This window comes from Podarcis bocagei (assembly GCF_964188305.1).
Source record: "Podarcis bocagei genome assembly, chromosome: 7".
Classification (NCBI taxonomy): domain Eukaryota; kingdom Metazoa; phylum Chordata; class Lepidosauria; order Squamata; family Lacertidae; genus Podarcis; species Podarcis bocagei.
This window is the reverse complement of record NC_138132.1, coordinates 29840298-29846756: the sequence shown is the minus strand read 5'-3', so window position 1 is coordinate 29846756 and position 6459 is coordinate 29840298. Positions and strand designations below refer to the sequence as shown.

The window sequence follows — 6459 nt, the reverse complement described above, 5'->3', positions numbered from 1 at the left end:
CCGATATTCTGCTTTGGGTTTGGACGTTCTAGTGGTTGGGAGGACTGTGGCTGGTCTTGGACATGCAGCAGAATGAAGTGGTAGAATCCCAAGGTAGTAGAGGACTGTACAACTTCACAATTGCAAGGTGGGTTCAGTGGCGTAGCGTGGGGGGTGCCAGGGGTGCCGGCCGCACCGGGCGCAACATCTGGGGGGGCATGAGTCCAGAGGGAAGGGACAAGCAATTGAGGCTTGTTTGCGGTGGGGGGTCGTCGTCTCCGTTTGGCCGGCCCCCCTCGAGGAAGCGGGAACCTCTCCAAGGCGCAGCGCGCCGTCGGTGGAGGGAAAAGAGCCGTGCAGCAGCAGCAGCAAAGCCGGGAGGAGGTGGAGGCGCCGCCTTCCGCAGGATCTGATCCGAGCCTGCTAATCGCTTGCTGGGAATTAAGCAGCTCAAAGAAGCAAAGGAAGAGGTGGAGCCGCTGGCCCAGCCGGGAGGAAGCTGGAGAGAGCAGCGCGCCTGGGCGCGGCGAGGTTGGGTAGGTGCGCCCTGGCTGGCTACCCGCCTCCCGGGCTCAGTGCCTCCATGACCCCTCCAGCGGCGATGGTAGAGATGGGGGGGGGGGTCTGGAGCAGCCACGGCTGGCCTGCTCCTGCTTCTCCCCCGCCTCCTTCCCGTTGCCGGCGCCTTGATCTCATCCGGATCAGGGACGAAACACGCCCATCCTTCGCTACTCCTTGTCGGGTCACTGCTTCATTTCTCCAGGGAGAGAGAGAGGAGAGGAGAGGTGCCGGGGATTGCCAAGCGCGCGTGACGCAAAGGGCCTGCCCACGCACAGGCTGAGCTCCGCGTGGCGGGAGGCGGAGGGAGGCGCTCTGCACATGCTTAGGAGGCGCTCGCCAGTGGCGTAGCATGGGGGGTGCAGGGGGGGCCGGCTGCACCGGGTGCAACATCTGGGGGTTAGGGTTAGGGGGCGCAAATCCACGGGTTAGGGGGCGCAAATTAATTGCCTTGCCCCGGGTGCTGACAACCCACGCTACGCCACTGGGTGGGTTTTGTGTGCACTGTTCTTGAATGCTCCCTGACGTAAAACTCAAATCCCTGTAAGTAGCAACACATCAAACAGATCTGCTGGATTTCTACCTGCAGGGACCTTTGTGCGTGTTGTATGCTGCTTTTTTACGTAGGGAGTATTTAGGCATGTTATCCCACCACCACTTCAGCCTTCACAAGGAAGGCACAAACCACAAGAAAGAAGATTCCACCTAAACATTAGGAAGAACTTCCTGACAGTAAGAGCTGTTCGACAGTGGAATTTGCTGCCAAGGAGTGTGGTGGAGTCTCCTTCTTTGGAGGTCTTTAAGCAGAGGCTTGACAACCATATGTCAGGAGTGCTCTGATGGTGTTTCCTGCTTGGCAGGGGGTTGGACTCGATGGCCCTTGTGGTCTCTTCCAACTCTATGATTCTAAGTGTTGTGGTGACAGTCCTTTTCCTTCTGCATTTTGCTCCATCTGCAGACCAGGCCTTGGCTTCCTTCTCTATGGTGAGCGTAGGCAAGCAGACATGAGGGGCGATGCTCCTCCTGTGCTTGTGGCTGCCTGGCTGCTGCTGCTGCTGCTGCTGCTGCTCTCTCCTCTTCTCTGACCATTAATTGGAGTGTTCTGTATAGGAGTTACACAGAGAAGTGCCCTGGACTCTGCTGCTGTTGCCACTGCCAATTTTGACTAGATCCTTCTCAAAGCAAAGTGGCCTGCAAGTCTTGGGTGTCTCTGGAGGGACTGTGTTAAGAATATGGAAGCCAAAGCAAAACAGTGGCTTCTGTATGTTCCTGCACATGAATTAATTCTCTTCCCCAACCCCCCTTTCCCTTTTGTCTTCCCCATACATCATTTTTATTTTTGTGTTCCACTGAGATTAAACAAACGCAACCATCTGTGCCTCACCTTGTTGTTTCTTCAGTGTTGTCAAGATGTGTCAGTTTCTCCTACAGTTGTTAAGTGTTTAAAGCACTGTGTACGCCTCTTGGTTTAGATGAATAACAAGCCTGTGCAATAGCTCATAGGCCAGGGGCGGCTGGTATGTGACCCTCCAGATGTTGCTGAACTACATATCCCATCACCCCCAACCATTGGCCATGCTGGCTGGGGCTGATGGAAGTTGCAGTTCAGTAACATCTGGAGGGTTGCAGATTAGCTTATAGGTGACTTTCCTACACGATGAGCAGCAGGGGAAAGAGAAACTCACCTAAGGCCACCTGTGGGCTTCATTTGTGAACTAGCATTTGATCACAGATATTCCCAGTCCAGGCCCAAATACCTATTGCAACACTGGAATTCTACAAACTGCAAGTTACCATCTTTGATTTCTAGAGTGCAACATGTGACCCACAAGACAAACTCCCTAGAAAATATTGGTTTTGTCTACTAAATTTTAAAAGGTTCTAGCCCTTATTGTGGCACAAAAAAGCCTCCTGAGGCTAACTGCTGAATGGCTCTGAATCCAAATACTGTATGTACAAAAGGGCTTTATGTAATAGAGAAGCAGAGTGGGTGGTTTGGGTAGGAGATACTATTCCCATGTAACACCCTTGGTTTGAAAGGGGTTTTTCTTAACTTCTCCTGCTCATTGAGTCAGGGCCAGCTCTACTGTTAGGCAGGTGTTGAAGAGGTAGGGAGCAGCAATGAAGTGTTGGCTAGCGCTGTGTGCTTGTGCCTTGTGATCCGCCTTGCACCCCCTCAGCTGGCCGCCTGTTTCACCCGTCGCAGTGGAGAATGCTGTTCCATCACCAGCACTGAAGTAAGGCTGAGATGCCGCTCGGGGTGTGCATCTGTGTGCATGCATTATTTTGTCTTTCTGGCACTGGCAGCTAGATCTCTTAGGCTGGCCCTGAGGACAGTATTGTTTACTCTGCTTAACACTGGCTCTTCAAGATCTCTGTTCCTTGAGAATTGTTTCAGCTGGAGATGTTTAGGGACTGAAATGGGAACATTACATGCAGAGCAGGAACTCCCACCTCAATCACACAGGAAACTTGTAACCCAACCAAGGCAGCATTCTCATTGCAATAGATCTTGCTATCGCCAGGGTGTGTGTGGTAGGCATCTGTCTTAAGTGAGGACAAGGAAGTTCCTGTTGCCTACGTTTTGTCTCAACAAAGAGAGATGCCTTGTGCGTCTTGAGGTGGCAGTCTAATCTTACTCTGCTATCTCAGAGTATGTTAGGCAAGGCCTTGTAAATACCTGGCTGTGGGGCAGGAAGCCTTAATCCACTTGTTTGCAAACAGTCCCATTGACGTCGGTGGGTGCTGTTTCACCACCAGGATGTGCTTGCATGTTACTGCTGGTGCTACAATAAAAGCTGGAAGTGAGCCTAGTAATTATTACTATGTGTTAATCATTTCGTGTATATTTTCCAATATCTAAAAATATATCAAAACACACCTTTTAAAAACCTCACCCCCCTTAGTCTCAAGCCACCAAATTTACACTGGCAAGATTTACATTTTTCTGGTACCTTCTGGGATGTGTTCCAGGCAGATGACCCTAAGAATAACATAGTTATCTATAATCATTCAATTGCATTTCCCCCAATGCCCTTCTATATGTTTTTTTAGACCTCAGAAAAATCTGGCTCCTTTTAGAAGGATCAGTGCCACCTCTGCTGCTACTTGGCCATGTTTCTGGTGGCGGTGGCTATCATTATGCTTTACTTACTCGGCACAATTTTAATAATGTGGCTATTTTTATTGAACTTCTAATTTGCCCTAAAATACTTCTGCCTACATTAAAAATTATATGCACATTCAGATGATGGTGCTCAAATAAAGAAGTGTTTCAGTACAGATTTTAGAGTTCTTTAAAAAGCTAGGCTGCTAAATGGCCATTCTTCAGGGCACTGTAACTCACTAGGGCAGAGGTTGCCAACACGCCACACACAGGTGCTAATGTGCCAGCCAGTATCGCCTACGGTGCCTGCAAAAGGTCTTGGTAAATATATATAACATAAGAGTCTGTTTGATCTTCCTGTTCAAATTGTGTTTGCACTTGGCTTGGTTTCTCCTACGTTGAATATGCCTACATTTTTTTGGCTGCCCTGGAGTGGACACCTACCATCTCAGCTGCTCTGAACAGGTAAATTAGGCTACCCCCCAGCAGCCATTTTGACACTTCCTCAAAATATCAAATACGCCACACAGGCCCCAAAATGTTGGCAACCCTTGCACTACGTTATGTTTCCCAATGTAGTTGGAATATAGCATGACACTACCCACCTCCCACCCAAATTGGGAAAAATCAGCTGCAATTCTACATGTAGCTTACAGTGGGAGCAATGAGCTTTAAATGAAGTTTTGAAACATTGGAAGATGGTAGCCACAAATGGATTCTCCTCTTGTTCACTCCAATAGGCAAGGCTATGCAGCTTCTAAGCCCCACAGAACACATTAAGAATTGCTTCTGAGTAGGCAGGCACAGGGTGATGCTTACAGTGGGGATAAAAAACTTCTAGCAACAGGCATGGGAGTTAAAGCTTCACCTGTGAACCGCTTGCCCACAAGCAGGGTAGATCATAGATTATTAGCAACACAGAGGTGCAAAATCTGGCCTTTTTTTAACTTCAAAAAATCAAGTATTTAGTCCTTTTTAAGATGGAAGGAACACAATGGCAACAATAGCACTGCAACAGAGAGACACAAATAGATCAGAAGGGTAGAAAGAGTAATCTCTAGTTCTTTGATTTTGTAATCCAACATCTGGGGCTGCATCTCCTATTATCCCTATTAACTATGCTTGCTGTGGATTATGTGAGCTGTGATACAACAAGAGATAGGGAGCCATGGTTGAAGGACATTGCTCCAGTCAATCAGGTAGAGCTCTTTCCCTCAAAGCTTTCTGCCTTCAAGTTATACACTAATAAAACATTCCGTACTCGTGAAAGCTGTTATATACACAATTTCTTCTAAGTGCACAATCTGGCTTTCCACTGCAGGAGCTACACACAACTTTGCTACTGGAGTAATTTATCTGCTGCAAGATGACTGCAGCAGGATTTTGATTTGGCTGCGACAGAAACTGCTGTGTGAATTCGAGTTAGTTGTAACAGATAAAGGCAGACCAGAAAGGGGAACTTATTCCACCAAGCAAATCCTAGCTGATGCTCCATTTTTGCAACTGGTTTCTTTTCTTCTTTAATCCGTACACCACCAAAAAATTTCATAATGCTTCAGAGATTGCTACTTATAAACTTGTGGTGGATGATCACTAGAGAGGCCAAAATAATTGGTTCCAACGGGGGCAAGAAATGTGGCTGGTTTAGGAAAACATGTCCTGCCTCAGAATACATTAAAATATAGAAAGAGGAAGGCTGATCTCTGGTAGTAGGGATGGTACACTGATCATCAGGCATTGCAGGAGGGCAATTGCAAAGAAATCCAAGTGTGATGGTGAGCTGAGCTAGCTGGTGCAAGACTAGGCTTTTGAGTTTCCAGGCTGACCACAGCCTGTGTCTCTACTTGACCAAATAAATGAACGGATTTTTGCATCAACTGACACAGTTACAATGAACACCAAAAAGGAGCTTAGGAAGTGCTCCCCCCCCTCCGGTTAGGGATCTGGCCCCTATGCCACACAGCCTAAGCTCAATGAACTAGGAGTGGCCCATTCTGTGGCGCACCTGAAGTAAAACGTGAATGTGCTGTCCCCTGCCCTGCTCCACCACCATACACTGCCTGCCCCTCACTTCCACTGCCACCGGAACGGCCCGCTTCTCACCAAAACTCTGCAAGAAAGGGGCATTCTGTGAGTCCTTGGCACTCATCTTCACCCCAGGGGAAGAGGAATAGCAATATTGTGGCCAGCTCTGAATTTTACAGGACTCTCTGGATTCTGGTTTTTATGGGGCTACACAAGCGCAATTATGCTTAATGAGAGGTCAGCTATTTGCCTCATTATCTAGTGCAGTTCACACTGGGATTCCACCTCCTTCCGCATCCACTGCAGCTACAGCCCTAAAGCCAGCATTAATTATAGTTTGGGTGTGACCTTTACAGCGACCGTTTGCTTAGCCTCTGCCTGCTAGAAGATACTTCAAAAGGTTACTACATTCCTATTCAGCTGCAGTATTTGTCCCCTCCAAGTTTGCTTAGGAGCAGCCCCTTGCCCTGTTGAAGAGTAACAGTGCAAACCAGATTTCCCTATCCTGGTGGCATCCAGCTGTTGTGGACTACAACTCCATTCAGCTCCAGGCAGCACAGCCGATACTCGGGAATGATAGGAGTTGCTGTCCAAAGCTTTCTGGGGGGCACCCCTTGATCTAATCTGAAAAGCACATTTTCCCACAGTGGTAGACATGCCCTCGGAACTGATGCCCCTCTTTCTCCTCTCTTGATTTTCATCCCAGCCTCACGGCCTCAGTGACGCCTGGCAGTCTGTGGACCACCCTGCAAAGGGTCACTTGACCTAGCATGGCCTCAAAGCTGCACCAA

At 48.6% G+C, this 6459-nt stretch overlaps 1 long non-coding RNA gene across 1 annotated transcript; it reads left to right on the top strand.

The window, feature by feature from the left end:
* The first annotated feature begins 1032 nt into the window (after positions 1–1032).
* LOC308592551 lies at positions 1033–1909 on the top strand. The gene is made up of 2 exons (XR_014010538.1): positions 1033–1214; positions 1449–1909. It is a non-coding gene; the product is annotated as an uncharacterized lncRNA (long non-coding RNA).
* The last annotated feature ends 4550 nt before the right edge of the window (positions 1910–6459 follow it).